Below are 21,438 nucleotides of genomic sequence, written 5' to 3' on the forward strand. Positions count from 1 at the left end.
GAAAACAGAAACAAACTTCTAAATATAAAAATAACTTCATTGACGCCTCACAGAAGAAGATAAAGTAATGGTCCTAAGTGCATGATAAGATGCTTAACATTAGTCATCAGGAAAATCCAGATAAAAATGAGACCGAGGGCTTCCCTGGTGGCGCAGTGGTTGAGAATCCACCTGCCGATGCAGGGGGCATGGGTCGTGCCCCGGTCCAGGAAGATCCCACATGCCGCCGAGTGGCTAGGCCCGTGAGCCATGGCCGCTGAGCCTGCGCGTCCGGAGCCTGTGCTCCACAACGGGAGCGGCCACAACAGTGAGAGGCCCGCGTACCGCAAAAAAAAAAAAAAAAAAAAAAATGAGACAGAGCTACATACACAAATAGAATGGATGAAATTGAAAAGACTAACCATACTAAGTGTTGGTGACAATGTGGAATATAAAATTACTCATGATGGAAATATAAAATTAGATAACCAGCTTGGAAAACAAATTTGTACTTTTTAGAAATTTTAAATATACAATTAACATATGACCCATCCATTCCACTCTTAGGTACTTACCCAGGAGAAACACACAAAGACTTGTATATGCATGTCCATAGCAGCTTTATTTAAAATAGCTCCAAACTAGAAATAACCCAACTGTCCATCAGCAGATATGTGGTTAGAAAAATAAAACAATAAGAATGAAGAAATTACTGGTGCATGCAATCACATGGTTAAGTCTCAAGATCATTATGCTGAGTGAACAAGGCCAGACATAAAAGAGTACTTACTACATAATTCCATTTCCATAAATACAAACTCCTTCATACTGACAGAAAACAGATCAGTGGTTGGCTGGGTTGAAGGTAGAGAAAGGGCTTGACTACAAAGGGGCACCAGGAGTCTTTTGGGGGTCATGGAAATATTCTGCTTTTTTAGTGTATTGGTGGTTTCATGGATGTGTGCATCTGTCAAAATTCATTTAATGGTACACTTCATATGTATGCAGTTTACCATTCCTAAAACATACTTCAAAAAATTTGATAAAAATAAAATGAAAGAACAGCATAATTTACAATTTGGAGACACCTCAGAGCTCATTTAGTAGCCTTCCGTGAGAAGGGGATCATAGTTTAGAATCTAGATTTTTTTTGCTTCCCAGCCTGTGCCGTATTAACTACATAAATATGTATATGTATACCTATATAAGTGAAAATTCAGAATACTCCAGGACATAAGACTTTGAATCCTCTTGTTTAAATTCTGAAAGCAACTTATTTTCAAATATGTACCTCTGGACTACTTTGTCTTTCTTGCTAAAAGGGGAGAGGGAAGGCCACTGGGTTCTCAGAACATACTAGTTTGCCTGGCTTTGCCAGAAATGATAGGAATTCCTATTAGGATACATTTCCAAGCCCTGGAAATGTTTTCAATAAACCATGAGGAGTTTTGGCTCAACCTCCTGTTCAGTTCATGCCTCTTGGGCTTCACAGAATACTCAATCTGCAACATGTGCTAGAGAACTGGATGAGGCTATGATGGAAAACTTCTGCTATCATCTGCTACTTTGCTTTTTCTTTCATTCAGTTCTCCATTTCCACCTGCATGGGAAAGGAAACCTCAGACTCGCGGCAGAATGGGAGGTAAGGGCTAACCCTTCCCAGGTCTTGGAACTAGCCCTCGGGGATCTCTCTTATCCAACACATCTGAGCTAGTCCCAGAATCTTCATCTTGTCATTTGCAACACTCAGTGCAAAAGAAGTGTTTGAACATTATTTTACATGGCACACTCCAGCATTTATCTGGAACACAAAAAAGTTCAGTTCAGTTCAAACACGTGACTGGAGCTGGGGAATATATAAAGGGTATCTAAGCACTTGGTGAGATCAGAATCTTGTAGAGGATACAGATGCAGTAGTTGACCATTTTGTACCCTATGCACAGAGATATATGTTGGATATTTATGGAGACTATTCTTTTTTCCCTGAAATGAAACCCAGATGGAATAAAACACAACAGAGAAATTTTGACAAAGAAAGGTTTAAATTTTATCTTAAAAAATTAGAAAAGGGCAAAGTCCAAGTAGGAACTTTTTTGGTTGTAATTTCCTTATTGTGAAGCAAATGTTTGGATAACCTTAAAACCAATCTTACTACTTTGTCCTTCTTTGACAATGATATCAGGCTGTTTTATTCAATAGAATGATGGAATGGGTCACCTCTGAAGTCCAACTCTTGGAAACGACTCTACATTTATAGCCCTAGATGCTGCCAGCCTTCCATTCAGGTCTCTGGGACTCTAACAAGAAGGGTTGGTTCCTCTAACAATTCTTTCTATCTTCTTACATGTGGCTGTATCTGTTCTCAAACTTCTGGCTCTTCCCACCAGGTCTTTACAAAGATGCAGATGTTTCTTAAAAGTGGCAAGAAGATCAAAGGGACTTTTTGTGCCTGATGTGCTAGAATGGCTCGGAGTTCTGTTAAATCAGATTTGGACATATTAATAAAACAGTAACTAGTGGTTTGCAAAGGTTGCTGGTGAAAGAATGGAGCTTCATAGGTCAACATGGCAGCACACAAAAACATGCCAGGTTTAATTGTCTTTTTCTTTTTAATTGTATCTGGAGATAGAAAATCAACAAAATGGATGCCGCTATACATTACAGCTGATTTGTTTTAGAGTATTAGTGCTTCTGCAATTAATTAGCCCATGTCTATGGACTATCGCTTGCTTCTTTTTTATTCTAAATATGACCAAAGAGTGTAGTTACCAAATGTAATGATGGCTCAAAGCAGAATTTAATATACAAACATAAAAATGAGCATTGGCTTCATGCAAAGCACTGAATAGGAACTGAGGAAACAAATAGAAGCTTTTCCTACCCACACAGAGGACACACGCTAAAGGGAAGAATAAAACAGTCATGTAACTGCAATATACATAAGTCCCATAAAATTGTACAAAACGTTTATGGACTCTGAAGAGAAAGAGCTCAAATCCAGTTGATATACATTTTATCTTTGATGTACTTAAATTACGTCTGAAGCTATCTTTCCTTTACATTCTGGGGTACCTGCTTTGATTCTCAGACTTGCTGTCAAGTGATTAGTAATCCTGATAAGGTTGTTTGTTTGTTTTTATTTTTAATGAATTAATTTATTTATTATTTTTGGCTGCATTGGGTCTTAGTTGCGGTACATGTGATCTTCGTTGAGGCACACGGGATCTTTTGTTGCAGCGTGCAGGCTTCTTTCTAGTTGTAGCATGTGGGTTTTCTCTCTCTAATTGTGGTGTGCAGGCTCCAGGGCGCATGGGCTCTATAGTTTGCGGCACCCAGGCTCTCTAGTTTAGGCACGTGGGCTCAGTAGTTTTGGTGTACGGGCTTAGTTGCCCCGCGGTCTGTGGGATCTTAGTTCCCTGATCAGGGATCAAACCTGCATCCCCTGCATTGGAAGGCGGATTCTTTACCATTGGACCACCAGGGAAGTCCCCCTGATAAGGTTTTAAATGATAGGGTGTTTGCAGATATGACCTGTCTCAAGTATGTTTGCATTTTAAAGCTATACAAATCCACAGGAATGAAACTATTGATATAATAACAGGCAGAAGGGTTGATTTATTTGCTGTAGGTCCTTGACTGACCTCTTAACATCTTTCAGTTAAACCATTACATTTAAAGATAACCATGGTATATCTTTGATTTAGGTAAGCTCTCTGGATGTGTTCTACAGTTCTCTATTTTACTTTTTTAATAAATGTATTTATTTAATTTTCGGCTGCATTGGGTCTTCATTGCTGCTTGCGGGCTTTCTCTAGTTGTGGCTAGCGGGGGTTACTCTTACTTGCAGTGCGCAGGCTTCTCATTACAGTGGCTTTTCTTGTTGTACAGCACGGACTCTAAGCATGTGGGCTTCAGTAGCTGTGGCATGCAGGCTCAGTAGTTGCGGCTTGCAGGCTTTAGAGCGCAGGCTCAGTAGTTGTGGTGCACGAGCTTAGTTGCTCCGTGGCATGTGGGATCTTCCTGGACCAGGGCTCGAACCCGTGTCCCCTGCATTGGCAGGTGGATTCTTAACCACTGCGCTACCAGGGAAGTCCTAGTTGTCTATTTTAAAAGCTCTACAATATTTGTTTCTACTGTGATATTAGACATTTCTCTCTGAAATTGGCATTATTCTTTGCAATTGAGCTATAATTTTCTTACAGTTGAGACACACTGAATTTTTAATTTAAGTGTAAAGGAGGAACAGAAAGGGGTCTGATCCAATAGATGATACTTCTGTGCTGAGCTTTGATAAGAGCTCACCTAAGAGGCATCTAGCAAGCAGACTGGATGGGCATTCCAATGTGAATGAAAAGGAAACTGAATTTTAAAATATCAGAAAAATGCACATAACTAGGAGAAAAAACACAGCAGCTTGAGAACTGGATTCTTCTCTTAGTGTGTACTTTTCTCCTACAGCCTAGAATTTTCTTAGGCACCAAGAAAGAAACCTCATGAACTTCCTTGCATTTCTAAAATTCTGTGATCCTATGATCTCACTTTCCATTTGGGTACAATTTACATACTTTGTCAGTGAATTTGAGTGATACCCTATGTTTGAGAGAAAAACAGTTGTCTTTCTTTTAATTTAATAAATATTTACTGAGAAACTTTTGTGTTTCAGACTTGGTGCTCTGTGCTGAAGTCATAGAAGAATGAATGGTCAGGCTCTCAGATGGATTACTCTCTAGTGAGTATCTAGATTGTTATTAAACATTCAAACTACAAAAAAACCCAAAACATTGCAGGCCGTAGATAAAGAGGTAAGCATTTCATTTTCACTTTATTTATTTTTTCAGTGACTTTGTTTTTATTATTTAAAAACAACTTTATTTTATATTGGAGTAGAGTGGATTAACAATGTTGTGTTAGTTTCAGGTGTACAACTCATTTCCACTTTAAATATTCTTTGTCATCTCTTTCTCATCACTGTCACCACATTTCATTATTTGGAGTGAAGGTGTTTCTCATCTTAAGGAATTGAGTTTGTGGTTCAGCCCTTTTAAGAGAAAAGACTTTTTAAAAATTGTAAGAAATGACAGTTGCTGCCATGGTATTTCTAAAAAATTTATTTCTAAGTCTTAAGCAAGGATGAGATACAATGAGTGTTTTCAGCATAGTTAAGCAAGGGTGTAATAAAATAATTAAGATATGAAGAATATAACTCAGGCTAATTCATATTTATTCCATACAGAATTCTTTTCCAATGAACAGAATTTTTTACTCTAACATGGTTTACTTGAGCATGGAATTCTATATTCTACATTTAACATGGGATTCTTATTTTCCACTCTAGCCAAAGTAGTTTATTTACTGAGGTAACAACAAAACATCATTTCATTATGAAATAAAGACTGCTGTAGATTCTGGAAATAAATTAATCAGCAATAAAGACAGAGGGCTCAACAATAGGAATATCCACATGTCTTACAGGGGACAGTGGAGGTCAGACGGCTGAGAAAAGTTAATATTACATGATACTTTTAGAGAGCGTTCTGGTTCTGCAAAACTCCTGCCATTAACTACCCATGCATCTCTTTTAAGAAGTTGTCCATTTTACTTAAAGATGACATCCACCTTGCTGCTATTCCTACCCTGTTGTACCTGCCTTGAACCACAAAGGTCCTTTAACAGTGAAAGTTATGCCACCTGCTAAGCAGATGGATTGCAGGAATAGTCCAATTTGTTGAGCCATTGACCAGGGGGTGTTGTTAAGTATTTGTAATCTAATAGGTGATATGGTAACATTTATGACTTGGAAGCCTAGAAGTTAATTTTTTTTGTCTCATTTTGTTTTAAGAAAATAAGAAACCTATTAGGCATCTGAATTTGAGTAAAAAAAAACTTGTTTTCACCTTTTCCTATATTTGTACATTATTGAATTGTGTAAACCCTATCTAGAGCAAGGCTCTGAGGACAGAATGACTAAGTCAGATCCTGGCCTTGATACTCACTAGCTCTGTATCCTTGAGAACTTCACCACCTCAGCTGCATCATCTATAAAATGGGGATAATCACTGTACCTAATTCTTTTGGTTATGCTTATATTAAGTGAGGAAAAAAACCTTACAATTGTATCATCTTTTTAAACACTATCATACATTTTTACCTATTAACGTGCTCAAAATTTTCCACTTCCTAATGCCCAATCTTCATATTTGATGAACGGAGGGCAGACCCGAGTTCTTACACCTCTTTTGTTTTTACTTTCTTAATTTTTCCTATTCAAGAATATTGACTTGGATTTAGAGCAAAGTCATTGTGTACTATTATTTGTTGGTTTAAATTACACAGCAGCTTTTGCTTTATCATGAAGTTCTCCAGAAAATTCTATTGTTCATACCCATAAGTTTTAGTAAATGGGTAAGCAAGAAAACAACAATATTTACAGATAAGAACTTTTGGGACAGTCCTTTGACATTTGGAACAAAATTACCTTATTCTTTTTGGTTGTTTAAACTATATAAACTACACAAGCAGCATGTACGTTTCACAGATGATTTCCTGGAAACTGTATTGTTCATACATTCAAATTTTAGTCAGTATATTAACTGAAACAATCATGTTTTGAGGTAAGCATATCAGAGTCGCCCTGAATCATTTTTTCTAGCTGTGATGATAATGGATTTTAATGAAAAAGCAGGGTTTGTTCTGCTAAGTAACTGCTGGAAGTTTTTAATGCCTTGGTATTGGATTAGAGCACTTATATGGCAAGAATCAAACTGAGACATGAAGGAATAAACATCATTCCTTGCCTCAGGAATGAAAAACAAAAGAACAAAACATCCCAAAGGTAGCACAGGGGCCGATATTCCAGGAGAAAGCAGAAAAGTTTTTTGGAACCCATACATATCAGGTAACCTAACCCAGGTAACAGCCAGAAAAGGGAACAGACTTCAGTATGAAAATGGTAGTTATTTTTGTAATGAGAAAACACATAGTTTACTTTTTCTTGTTATACTAATGAGAAAGTTAAGTAAGTCTAGGGACTATCAAGATACTTTCAGTTTCATGCTTTTTAGATGTTCATAAAGTAAATATTAATGATATATATGAGAAACCATTGGCAAAGATTTTCTAAGAAAAATGAGGCTGCTGGAGTCTTAAATTCTTTTTACTATCTCAATTTACTTGCTGCAGTCAGGCAATTTAGTGCTGCCCATTGAGAGGGGTGAGGTATGTGAATACTGTTGTAGGGTAATACTTGTAATATCAAAGAATGCTACCTCAGAAAATAATTTAGAATCATTCTAAGTCTTGTAGTCTTCCAGAGTTGGATTTTACAGATTGGATCTCAAAATACCACACTGGGATGGGGTACAGAGGTGAAGCAGCAGATCAGACGTTTTAGTTTTGTGAACTTTTCTTTCCTAATATCATTGGTGATATCTTAGAGACATCTGAGATTGCTCTGAAAGTGGTGCAGAACCTGGGAATATTAGAATATTATGTTATGATTTGCTTCTTTTCCTGTTAAAGGACTCTAGCTTAGCCATTGTATTTGTCAGTGTTCTCTAGAGAAATAGAACTAACAACACTTGTGACACCAGATGGGTGTTTTTTTCCCCACACCAAGCAAATCTGGGACACCAGCTGGGTGTCCTGCAATTTAACTCAATTCTGACACTGTCTACTTGGAGATAGCGTCAGATCCCTCAAGTTAAGTGCTCAGTCCCAGGAGACTATACTACAGATGCCAATCACAAGTAATTGGTCCCCAGGTTACCCACAAATTCTGTCTAACTTGACTACAAATTGGAGGTTCCTATAACCTCCTCCCTCTTGGATTTGATTATTTGCTGGAATTGCTCACAGAACTCAGGGAAACACATTTACCACTTTATTAAAGACATTATAAAGTATACAGATGAATAGCCAGATGAAGAGGTACATAGGGCGAGGTATGTGGGGAGGGACTTGGGAAGTCCGTGTCCTCTCTGGGCATGCTTTTTTGAACCTGGAAGCTCTCTGATCCCTGTCCTTTTGGGCTTTTATGGAGGCTTCATTACATAGGCATGATTGATTAAATCATTGGTCTTTGGGCTTCCCTGGTGGCGCAGTGGTTGAGAATTCGTCTGCCGATGCAGGGGACACGGGTTCGTGCCCCGGTCTGGGAAGATCCCACATGTCGCGGAGCGGCTGGCCCCGTGAGCCATGGCCGCTGAGCCTGCGCGTCCAGAGCCTGTGCTCCACAACGGGAGAGGTCACAACAGTGAGAGGCCCGCGTACCGCAAAAAAAAAAAAAAAAAAAAATCATTGGTCTTTGATGATTGAACTCAATCTTCTTCCTCACTCCACTCCCTGGAGGTCGAAGGTGAGGAGTGAGATTGAAAGTTTCAATCCTCTAATCACAAGGTTGGCTTTACTGGCAAACAACTCCCTCCTTAGGTTACCTTGGAAAGCTTTCCAAAAGTCACCTCGTTAACATAACAAAAGACACCTTCGTTGCTCTCAACAATTAGGAAATTCCAATGGTTTTAGGACGTCTGTGCCAGGAAGGGGAAGAAGACCAAGTATATATTTCTCATTATAAATCACAATATCACACTTACTAAATCTAGGGACTATACATAATACTCGAAGTAATAACTCCCGTCCTTGTAAATATTTCTATGTCACATTTGAAGTTTCGAACATTGGACTGATTGGCTTTAGAACAAGTTTATTTGGAGGCAAAAAGTGATGACCAGGATATTAATAACATGAGAGATGCATTTCCTTTGTGGACTTCCAAGTTAGAGTCTGAATATTTATGGTGTGTTTCAAGCTTTCCCTTGCTCTCACCCCATTCTTTCTTCCTAAACAAGGGACTAGCTGCTTATATGCTGAGAAAATTGCCCTGAAGATGTTACAGTTTCAGGTGCTTTTCAGTGTTTTGTTTTCTGACAAAGTGCAGCGGTCACATTTTCAGAAAGCAAGAAGAGGTGTGGGAGGAGAAGAGCAAAAAGGGGGAAAGGTATGAGGTTAGGTGGACAGCATAGTGGATGATTGAAGGTCATGGGAGTGATAAGGTAGACTACACCTGGAGACCCTTGTGACGTAATCAAGAAAGCTGAGGCCTTCATGCCACGTCTAATTGTACGTCTAATTGTACTTAAAGCATGTAAAAACCAAGGAACGACCCAATCCTGGTTCATACGCGTTTATAATTCGTGGAATTTTTTACTAATTATATATGGACAGAGTATGACCTACCATGTCATCTTGCTTTGAAATGCTTCTTTTGACTTTTCCTGAGGGATCTCAAACTTACTGCTCTGTTGATTTTCCTAGTCATTTACACATTGTATTAATTTCCTATTGCTGCTGTGAAAATCGCCAAAAAGTTGAGGGCTTAAAACAACATAAATCTATTTTTTCACAGTTCTGGGAGTCAGAAGTATAGAATCAAGATGTCAGTGGGGGTGTGTTCCATTGGGAAGCTTCAGGGGAGAATCCATTCCCTTACCTTTTTCAGTTTCTAGAGGCTGCCTGCTCCCCTTGCCTCATGACCCCTTCTTCACATCACTCCAACCTCTTGCTTCCATGGTGACCTTTTCTGCTACTCACTCTGATCCCCCTGCCTCCCTCTTGTAAGGACCCTTGTGATTACATTGGACCCAGTTAGATAATCTAGGATAATATTCCCATCCCCCAATCCTTAGTCACATCGGAAACATCCCTTTGAACATGTAAGGTGACATATTCACAGGTTCTAGGAAATTTAGGACATGGACATCGTCAGGGGCTCATTATTCAGCCTATTACAAGGATTAGGAGGGAACAAATTATTATCCAATTTGGCAGATACAGAAACTGAACTAATGGGGGTCACAGAGGCTTTTATGAAGTTCTACTCATAGTTAGAGGAAGAGCTAGGGCCAGGATCCAGAGCTCTGGATTCTTAGATCGTCAGACTTCTCTCTGATGCAACTGCTGATCCTTGGACTAGGACTGTGCCAAGCAGGCACTTCCACTTCCACTCTGATTACATTTCTACCAGGATGAACCAGGCATTTGGTAACAATTCTTCATAGTTTCCCCTCGGAGTCATGAGATTTGAACTGGACACCTCCACTACCGAAACAATTGCAACATTATCATGCCTTGGATTGGAACTGGGAGGATCACTAAATGGCGTGACAATTCCTCACTGCTGGCCTACTCCCTTAAGAAGAATTTGAGCAATCAAGTAACTTTTGTTTTTGCATGGTGACATGTAGACAATCCCCTGAATTAATCATGGACAACAAGCTGGGCTGACAGTTACTAAGAACAATGAAAAGAAAATATAAGGGTCCACATTATCTAAATATTCATTATCTGTGTCCTATGATTTAGAAAAGTTATAATTAATGAGGTAGAGGGCATCATAATAAGAACATATTTACAAACGGATCAACCCTTTATAAAATTAAGTCCCCAACTGATAACTAAGTAACACTCTGCTCTACTTCTCATCCTACTGATCTTTGATATCGTTAACACTAAATAATACAAGGCACAGAGAATGAACATCAGTTAAGACGAAAATGCTAATTTTCCAATACTGTATTGGAGACTTGATCAAACCACAGGCAAATCACTGACATTAGAATTAGCATGTTTAGACTGCTTAATACTGGTTAAGAAAAAATAACAAGGGTAATGATAAGATTGATGCTTCTAAAGAGCATGATTTGATTTTCAAATGACTAACAGAAGCCCTTAGGGAAACGGATGAAGATCTAAAATATCTGTTGTAAAGACGAAATATAACCTGAAGAAAGTTGTCATTCAGAGCTTTCATATAACATGTGATTGATTTAAAAATATTTTTCCTCCATTGTAAGAATTAAGTAGAATTTCAATTACATTTTGAAGTTAATGAATAAAAAATCAAACAGCATCTTAATTTAGTTTCATTTTTAAGATAATGTCCCTTGATTTTTTAAAAAATGTATTAATTTATCCCTATCTTAAATAATTTATATAGTTTTTCCCACTGCAAATGACCCTCAGGTAATAAGGACCTTCTGTATTTCAGAGTCTGTAGTCCATCCTTAGTGGGCAAGTAAACATTTGAAGATTTCTAATTCCAACCATCAGTATATTGTTGTGAAACACAACTTAAGGCTGCCAGTTTCTGGGCAGAGTTTAGGAAGTTTTGAAGTGGTAAATAGGACCAATGACAAACAGTTAACTGAGCTTCCTGGGAGGACAGTTTTCTAAAAGACTTTCTTAGGTTTTACTGGAAAAACAATCCTTCCTTCAGGGAATAGACAAATAGACCACTTCGAGGGCTTACAGGAGCCCTAGAAACCCTTAAATAACTTTGGAGTGAGGTGGAGGGTGTGGCCACTTCTGACCAGCAGCCTCTGTAATCATCAACGTGATTCCAGAAAGGTGAGCCAGTCAAGTCTTTCAGTCATTGTGAGGCCTCCTAGTGGCTCAGAGAATCGAAGAAGCACTGATCAATTCAATTAGATGAAATTACATGAAATCTATCAGGGACCCTGAAAAGACTGTTAACAAGAATGCCTTTGTTGTATAAGACAAAGCTACTAAACTGTTAATATTCCTATGTTAATTGCTTAGTAATCTGTATGCAGTTAACCCAGTATATTTTTGACGTACTCGCAACTATGTTCTTTCATTGTTCACTGAGTTCCCCGGATAAGAATAACTTGAGATTTTATAAAACAGAAATAGTTGAATTTGGGTGAGAACAGTTTATTTGAAGGTGCTATAGTAACATTCTATCAGGGAAAGTCCTTTAAAAAATAGTATACTAACAAGGGTGGTTTGAAGAAGTGGTGTCTGAACAGGAACTTGCTCCATCTTGAGTGTTTTCATAAAACTGTATACACCGTTCTGTTCTCTCTCTCTCTCTCTCTCTCTCTCTCTCTCTCTCTCTCTCTCTCTCTCTCACACACACACACACACACACACACACACACACACACACACACACACAGAGTTTGTTTAGCTTTCTGCTTCCCCTGCTAAATTTTAACTTTCTAAAGACAGGAGCTGTGGCCTCTTAATTACTTAATTCCAATTCTCTCAATTTAAAAGAGTGGATTAAATGAATCTATGAACTTGAATAATTTAGTGTCACAGTTCCACATGTGGCTTTATTTTTCTTTCTCAATATCTGGACTCATTCACTTTCTCTTGAACTATAAAGTAACAAATTGTAATAACTGGGAAGGTAGATCTAATTCCAGTAATTGAATAATGTCTACCTCCTAGAGAGAAGGAAATAAACTAAGATGATGTTTTATCATCATTTCTGGATTTATGATTTATTCTAATTAATTATATATAGATTATGTGAAAGGAAGACCAAATAATATTTAAGAGCCTAGGATCCATGCTGCAATAAAATCCCGAATGATAAAGGAGCTACAATGTACTAAAATTTCCTGAGTGTCTACCATGTACGAGGGGTTTTGCTAGATGTTTTACATGTAATGTTTATACCAAGATGCTTCCTTGCAGCTCCTTTTTACAGAAGAGCAAATTAAGCTGAGTAATTTCCCCTGCATCACACAGAAAAAAGCTCAGAAATGGCAGAAAACCAGAATTAAAGCAGTCAGATTCTGAAGTACTTTGGTATGTCCTGGGTCTTTTATAGTCTGGCAAAAAGTACGCTCAGTTTGGGACAAGGGAGACTGAGTCAAAAGAGGTCATTCATTGGCTGGTAGTAGCTAATTCGGGGTTCTCTACATAGAGTCCTCTTTCAGTTAACACTCCACCTTTGTGAATTCTGAGTAGCTTCTGTAGACGATGTGGACCACAAGTCTCACTGAGTCAGCTGTGTAGTAATGTAGTAGGTTTGCACTCTCATTAAGTACAGAAGCCTCTAGGAGCAGATGACCAACCCATCCCCTCCCCCTCAATTAGGTCTTTTACATGTGGTGCTCTGGCAGCCTGTCTGCCTCTCTGTTCAGATACAGAGGGAGTTACCCATGTACTACACTATGTTTAGCCTGGAACTGGCAGAATACAAAAAGCCAAATAATCCTGGCAAATACAGAGACCATTAAGTTTGCATTAGATCCAACCATTGTTTGAGTCTCTATAAATAGACTTTTTCTTTATTGGATATAATTGAAGCTTATAGTGTTCTGTTCTTACCTATAACTCGTGTCATTGGAGCTGGCGAGTCTGTGGATCCTTTGCAGATAGAGTGTCTGATTCTGAGTGGTGCAGGCTTGATACGGATGGCTGCTGTGTCCCTGGTTTTGTTAAGGAACGATTGGGGAAGGCAAAGGGATTGTTGAAGCATAGCTGCCTCATAAACTTAATGTATATGCCTCCATAACTCCTCTTCCAAAAACATGAGCTTATCAATGGAGATGACTTATCAATGTTTGTATCAACACCATCAGGTGGGTAGAAGCTATCAGCCTTAAAATTAATATCCGTGTGTCAGCTGCATCCTTCGTGTTGTATTTAAAATGACTTTCTCCATTGGCGTCACCCTTCCAAACACTGTTTCTGTTTGCCTCTTCATAGGTCCCTTGATAACTCTGGATGCAGAATGGGGCAGGCTACAGGCAAGGCACACATAGATTCATAAGCACACTCAACTGGCAAGGTAGAGACTCGGATTTTCATTAGAGAGTTGACAATAGTTACCTGTGTGATTCTGAATGAGGTACTCAATTTCTCCGAGCCTCAGTGTTCTCATATAAAAGTGGGAGACTCACCTAATTGACAGATGTCTCATTGACAGATGAGACATCTTTCAGCTCTGAAATTCAGCGGTTCTACTAGAAAATGGCAAAGAAACAGCAATGATTTCCCATCAAAACCTAGAGGCTTACAAGGTTTGGAGGCCTTCATTTGGTGATAAAAGCAGAGTTGGGGGAGAAAACTATCAAAACGAGGTCCTTTTAGTAACTGGGCTCTAAGAAATGGGATGAACAGGGCATTCCTTCATGCCTTGTCTTGCAATCTCTGTCATCCTGTGCTCTTCCTTCCCTTGCCTTATAATTTGGCTCAAATATTATTTTCCAAAAATAATTCTCCTTATTCTTCCCACAGTTTATGTTCCAGTAACTGCCTCCATGGAGTTCCCTATTAAGGTACCTGGATGTGATTGACATTTCTGTTCTTTCTCAGAAAGTTTTCAGAGATGTCTTTCCAGCTACATCTCCCCAGTTCTGTACACCAAATCATATCCACACTTCAAGGTTCAGTTCAAATATCACTACATCCTCAAAGTCTTCATAACACTCCATTTGAAAATACCATCTTCATTCACTATTCCATACTTACTTCTACTCATTATACTCATATCTCTATATCTTTCTTTTTCATAGATGTGAGTATATATATACATATATATATATGTATTGAGTATGACTCCTTCCTTAATTTCATATTGCCTTACAAATAGTAACTGCTCAATAAATATTTGGTGGGTAGATAATAGTCACAGACTATTTATCGTGAACTCGTATACCATATTGTGATTCTAAATGAGAAGGAATGAAACTAGGAAACAGAAATTGGAAGGGGGTGTATTGGAATCCTTGGAAGGGGGATTTGCAAATGCATATTTGCTTTGGTTTCTTTTGTTGACATAGTATTCGACTAATTTTGAAATTTCAACTAACCTGAGAGTACTTGATAGTTTTATTTTTCTTAAAATAACTCATAGCTTTAAAAATTGAGGATTGCAACACTTATTTATTGTTTATTGATTTCGCTGATAATTCTGAATTCAAATTTTCATTGGTGCCAGGTTACACTTTGGTTTAATAACATCAACCAGACATAGGCTGACCAAAAATGCTACTTTCAGTAAGAAGCCTCTCCTGACACCAAGCTAGATACGTTCTCACTCTGACTTGAAACCCTTTGTATTTTTCAAATTATATTAGCACATTTGGCTGCAGATTGCAAAAAGTTATGTTCTAGTTCTGTCTTATTATATTTCATCCTTTTTTATCATTTTTTCACCCACAAAATTAAAATTATTCTTTTCAGAGTAAGAAATAATAATAAGTAGTAGTAGTAATTAATGCCTTACATTGTATGTCTTAGAAGGAAGCTTGTTTTTCTGGTTTCATAAGGCTTTAAGATCTTGAATAGTTGCTAGAACTTAAGAACTTCCCTTTGTTGCTCAGCTGATCATTTCATCACTGTTTATTTCTTAGTTGAATCGTTTTCCTTCATCTTCAAATAGCTGCTCTGTTTCATACCACATGGAATATATATCAAGTTGCCCACTTTTGATTGTGTCTAACATCGCACACTGATTTGATTTTCAAGTCCATATAGCCAATATATAAATTCTCCCATCCAAGCTCATCCATTACATGTGTGGTCTATTTTGATGTTGCTTTGAAAATAAATGAATTTGCAATACTTCTGGTGAGAGTTTCAAGAAACAAATGTAGACAATATGCAGATTTTAAAATAGTTAACCTGGGTTTTCAAAATTTATGATCATATTCATATCTTTATAATGCTTTTTTTAAAAAAAATATTTATTTAATTTATTTATTTTTGTCTGTGTTGGGTCCATGTTGCTGTGTGTGGCCTTTCTCTAGTTGCGGTGAGCGGGGGCTACTCTTCGTTGCTGGGCGCAGGCATCTCATTGTGGTGGCTTCTCTTGTTGCGGATCATGGGCTCTAGGCACAAGGGCTTCAGTAGTTGTGGCTCACGGGCTTAGTTGCTCCGCGGCATGTGGGATCTTCCCAGACCAGGGCTCAAACCCGTGTCCCCTGCATTGGCAGGCAGATTCTTAACCACTGAGCCACCAAGGAAGACCAATGCCAGTTTTTTGGTCATTATTTTGCCTAATACTGAAATACCAATATGAGTATATTTTGTTTTTAAAAAAGTAGAGTTCACAAAATTAAAAACATATCAGTGAAATAAAATATTTGATATTTAAAATACATTTGGAAATAGAAAACCTCAAGCAAAGCACAAATCTACCAATGTATGTTAAACATCTTATTCTAATTATTAGAAAAAGTGTTTAAAATAACTATTAGGTAAAAATGAACACAATCATGAGAAACCCAAATTAAGATGACTTGATTTTCCTAAAAAATTTAACAGGAAGGCTTAATGCCCCAGTGTGGTCATTACTGAATCACAAGTGTTTTTGTTTTTGTTTTTTTCCTGGTAGGACGTTTTATTTTTTTTTTTAATTTTTAAAATTTATGAATTTTATTTTATTTATTGTTTTATACAGCAGGTTCTTATTAGTCAACAATTTTATACACATCAGTGTACACATGTCAATCACAATCGCCCAATTGATCACACCACCCCCGTCCCCCTGCCGCTTTCCCCCCTTGGTGTCCATACGTTTGTTCTCTGCATCTGTGTCTCAATTTCTGCCCTGTAAACCAGTTCATCTGTACCAAGTTTCTAGGTTCACATATACGCGTTAATATATGATATTTGTTTTTCTCTTTCTGACTTACGTCACTCTGTATGACAGTCTCTAGGTCCATTCACATCTCTACAAATGACCCAATTTCGTTCCTTTTTATGGCTGAGTAATATGCCATTGTATATATGTACCACATCTTTATCGAGTTGTCTGTCGATGGGCATTTAGGTTGCTTCCATGACCTGACTATTGTAAATAGTGTTGCAATGAACACGGGGGTGCATGTGCCTTTTTGAATTAGGGTTTTCTCTGCGTATATGCCCAGTAGTAGGATTGCTGGATCGTATGCTAGTTCTATTTTTAGTTTTTTAAGGAACCTCCACACTGTTCTCCATAGTGGCTGTATCAACTTACATTCCCACCAACAGTGCAAGAAGGTTCCCTTTTCTCCACACCCTCTCCAGCACTTGTTGTTTGTAGATTTCCTGATGATGCCCATTCTACCTGGTATGAGGTGATACCTCATTGTAGTTTTGACTTGCATTTCTCTAATAATTAGTGATGTTGAGCAGCTTTTCATGTGCTTCTTGGCCATTTGTATGTCTTCTTTGGAGAAATGTCTATTTAGGTCCTCTGCCCATTTTTGGATTGCGTTGTTTTTTTAATATTGAGCTGCATGAACTGTTAATATATTTTGAAGATCAATCCTTTGTCCATTGATTTGTTTGCAAATATTTTCTCCCATTCTGAGGGTTCTCTTTTTTTTTTTTTTTATGGTTTCCTTTGCTGTGCAAAAGCTTCTAAGTTTCATTAGGTCCCATTTGTTTATTTTTGTTTTTATTTCCATTACTCTAGGAGGTGGATCAAAAGAGATCTTGCTGTGATTTATGTCAAAGAGTGTTTTTCCTATGTTTTCCTCTAGGAGTTTTATAGTGTCTGGGTTCACATTTAGGTCTCTAATCCATTTTGAGTTTATTTTTGTGTATGGTGTTAGGGAGGGTTCTAATTTCATTCTTTTACATGGAGCTGTCCAGTTTTCCCAGCACCACTTATCGAAGAGACTATCTTTTCTCCATTGTATATCCTTGCCTCCTTTGTCATAGATTAGTTGACTATAGGCGCATGGGTTTGTCTCTGGGCTTTCTATCTTGTTCCATTGATCTATATTTCTGTTTTTGTGCCAGTACCATATTGTCTTGATGACTGTAGCTTTGTAGTATAGTCTGAAGTCAGGGAGTCTGATTCCTCCAGCTCCACTTTTTTCTCTCAAGACTGCTTTGACTATTCAGGGTCTTCTGTGTCTCCATAGAAACTTTAAGATTTTTTGTTCTAGTTCTGTAAAAAATGCCATAGGTAATTTGATAGGGATTGTATTGAATCTGTAGATTTTTGTATTTTTGTAGATTTTGTATAGTCATTTTCACAATATTGATTCTTCCAACCTAAGAACATTGTATATCTCTCTGTCTGTTGGTATCATCTTTAATTAGTTTCATCAGTGTCATAGTTGTCTGCTTACAGGTCTTTTGTCTCCCTAGGTAGGTTTATTCCTAGGTATTTTATTCTTTTTGTTGCAATGGTAAATGGAAGTGTTTCCTTAATTTCTCTTTCAGATTTTTTATCATTAGTATATAGGAATGCAAGAGAATTCTGTGCATTAATTTTTTATCTTGCAACTTTACCAAATTCATTAACTCTAGTAGTTTTCCAGTAGCATCTTTAGGATTCTCTATGTATAGTATCATGTCATCTGTAAAGTGACAGTTTTACATATTCTTTTCCAATTTGTATTCCTTGTATTTCTTTTTCTTCTGTGATTGCCGTGGCTAGGACTTCCAAAACTATATTGAATAATAGAGTTGAGAGTGGACATCCTTGTCTTGTTCCTGATCTTAGAGGAAATGCTTTCAGTTTTTCACCATTGAGAATGATGTTTGCTGTGGGTTTGTCGTATATGGCCTTTATTATGGTGAGGTAGGTTCCCTCTATGCCCACTTTCTGGAGTGTTTTTATCATAAATCAGTGTTGAATTTTGTCAAAATCCTTTTCTGTATCTACTGAGATGATCATATGATTTTTATTCTTCAATTTGTTAATATGGTGTATCACATTGATTGATTTGCATTTATTGAAGAATCCATGAATCTCTGGGATAAATCCCACTTAATCATGGTGTATGATCCTTTTAATATGTTGTTGGATTCTGTTTGCTAGTATTTTGTTGAGGATTTTTGCATCTATATTCCTCAGTGATATTGGTCTGTAATTTTCTTCTTTGTAGTATCTTTGTCTGGTTTTGGTATCAGGGAGATGGTGGCCTCATAGAATGGGTTTTGGAATGTTCCTTCCTCTGCAATTTTTTGGAAGAGTTTGAGAAGGATGGGTGTTAGCTCTTCTCTAAATGTTTGATGGAATTCATATGTGAAGCCATCTGGTCCTGGACTTTTGTTTGTTGGAAGATTTTTAATCACAGTTTCAATTTCATTACTTGTGATTGGTCTGTTCATATATTCTATTTCTTCCTGGGTCAGTCTTGGAAGGTTATACCTTTCTAAGAATTTGTCCATTTCTTCCAGGTTGTCCATTTTATTGGCATAGATTTGCTTGTAGAAATCTGTTAGTATGCTTTGTATTTCTGCGGTGTCTGTTGCAACTTCTTCTTTTTCATTTCTAAATTTATTGATTTGAGTCCTCTCCCTCTTTTTCTTGGTGAGTCTGGTTAATGGTTTATCAGTTATATCTTCTCAAATAACCAGCTTTTAGTTTTATTGATCTTTGCTATTGTTTTCTTTGTTTGTATTTAATTTATTTCTGCTCTGATCTTTATGATTTCTTTCCTTCGGCTAACTTTGGGTTTTGTTTGTTCTTCCTTCCCTAGTTCCTTTAGATGTAAGGTTAGATTGTTTATTTGAGGTTTTTCTTGCTTCCTGAGGTAGGCTTGTATAGCTATAAACTTCCCTCTTAGAACTGCTTTTGCTGCATCCCATAGGTTTTGGACTGTCGTGTTTTCATTGTCATTTGTCTCTAGGTATTTTTTGATTTCCTCTTTAATTTCTTCAGTGATCTCTTGGTTATTTAGTAACATATGTGTTCGTGTTTTTTACATTTTTCCCCCTGTAATTCATTTCTAATCTCATAGCATTGTGATCAGAAAGGATGCTTGATATGATTTCAATTTTCTTAAATTTACTGAGGCTTGATTTGTGACCCAAGATGTGATCTATCCTGGAGAATGTTCCATGTGCACTTGAGAAGAAAGTTTAATCTTCTGTTTTTGGATGGAATGTGCTATAAATATCAATTAAATCTATCTGGTCTATTGTTTCATTTAAAGCTTGTGTTTCCTAATCAATTTTCTGTTTGGATAATCTGTCAATTGGTGTAAGTGAGGATTAAAGTCCCCCACTATTGTTGTGTTACTGTTTCTTCTTCTATAGCTGTTAGCAGTTGCCTTATGTATTTTTTCCTATGTTAGATGCATATATATTTATAATTTTTGTATCTTCTTCTTGGATTGATCCCTTGATCATTATGTAGTGTGCTTCCTTGTCTCTTGTAACATTCTTTAAAGTCTATTTTATCTGATATGAGTATTGCTACTGCGGCTTTCTTTTGATTTCCATTTGCATGGAATAAGTTTCTCATCCCCTCACTTTCAGTCTCTATGTGTCCCTAGGTCTGAAGTGGGTCTCTTGTAGACATCATATATATGAGTCTTGTTTTTATATCCATTCTGTGAGCCTGTGTCTTTTGGTTGGAGCATTTAATCCATTCATGTTTAAGGTAATTATTGGTATGTATGCTCCTATGACCATTTTCTTAATTGTTTTGGTTTTGTTTTTGTAGGTCCTTTTCTTCTCTTGTGTTTCTCACTTAGAGAATTTCCTTTAGCATTTGTTGTAGTTTAGGTGGTGCTGAATTCTCTTAGCTTTTGCTTGTCTGTAAAGCTTTTGATTTCTCCATCGAATCTGAATGAGATCCTTGCTGGGTAGAGCAATCTTGGTTGTAGTTTCTTCCCTTTCATCACTTTAAGTATATCATGCCACTCCCTTCTGGCTTGTAGAGTTTCTGCTGAGAAATCAGCTGTTAACCTTATGGGAGTTCCCTTGTATGTTGTCATTTTTCCCTTGCTGCTTTCAATAATTTTTCTTTGTCTTATTTTTTGCCAATTTGATTACTATGTATCTCGGCGTGTTTCTCCTTGGGTTTGTCCTGTATGGGACTCTCTGCGCTTCCTGGACTTCGGTGGCTATTTCCTTTCCCATGTTATGGAAATTTTCGATTATAATCTCTTCAGATATTTTCTCTGGTCCTTTCTCTGTCTCTTCTCCTTCTGGGACCCCTATAATGTGAATGTGTTGTGTTTAATGTTGTCCCAGAGGTCTCTTAGGATGTCTTCATTTCTTTTCATTCTTTTCTCTTTATTCTGTTCTGCAGCAGTGAATTCCACCATTCTGTCTTCCAGGTCAGTTATCCGTTCTTCTGTCTCAGTTCTTCTGCTATTGTTTCCTTCTAGTGTAGTTTTCATTTCAGTTATTGTATTGTTCATCTCTGTTTGTTTGTTCTTTAATTCTTCTAAGTCTTTGTTAAACATTTCTTGCATCTTCTTGATCTTTGCCTCCATTCTTTTTCCTAGGTCCTGGCTTATCTTCACTATCATTATTCTGAATTCTTTTTCTGGAAGGTTGCCTATCTCCACTTCATTTAGTTGGTTTCCTGGAGTTGTATCTTGTTCCTTCATCTGGCACATAGTCCTCTGCGTTTTCTTCTTGTCTATCTTTCTGTGAATGTGGTTTTTGTTCCACAGGCTGCAGGATTCTAGTTCTTCTTGCTTCTGCTGTCTGCCCTCTGGTGGATGAGGCTCTCTAAGAGGCTTGTGCAAGTTTCCTGATGGGAGGGACTGGTGTTGGGTAGAGCTGGGTGATGCTCTGGTGGGCAGAGCTCAGTAAAGAGCTCTGAATCGCTTTCTCTTTTGTAAATAAGTTCATTTGTATCATTTTTTAAGGTTCCACATATAAGTGATACCATATGATGTTTGTCTTTCTATGTTTGGCTTACTTCACTTAGTATGATAATCTCCAGGTCCAACCATGTTG

At 37.5% G+C, this 21,438-nt stretch overlaps 1 long non-coding RNA gene across 3 annotated transcripts in view; it reads left to right on the plus strand.

Moving 5' to 3' along the window:
* The window catches only part of LOC141275987 (uncharacterized), a 219,597-nt gene that overhangs the window by 160,488 nt on the left and 37,671 nt on the right, over nucleotides 1–21,438 (plus strand). For 2 of the 3 annotated variants that reach the window (XR_012324711.1, XR_012324712.1), the window contains one exon: nucleotides 4,643–4,781. This is a non-coding gene — a long non-coding RNA (uncharacterized lncRNA). The remainder of the gene's footprint in view (nucleotides 1–4,642; nucleotides 4,782–21,438) is intronic. The other variant, XR_012324713.1, reaches the window with a different exon arrangement.

Source organism: Tursiops truncatus, chromosome 12 (genome assembly GCF_011762595.2).
Source record: "Tursiops truncatus isolate mTurTru1 chromosome 12, mTurTru1.mat.Y, whole genome shotgun sequence".
Classification (NCBI taxonomy): domain Eukaryota; kingdom Metazoa; phylum Chordata; class Mammalia; order Artiodactyla; family Delphinidae; genus Tursiops; species Tursiops truncatus.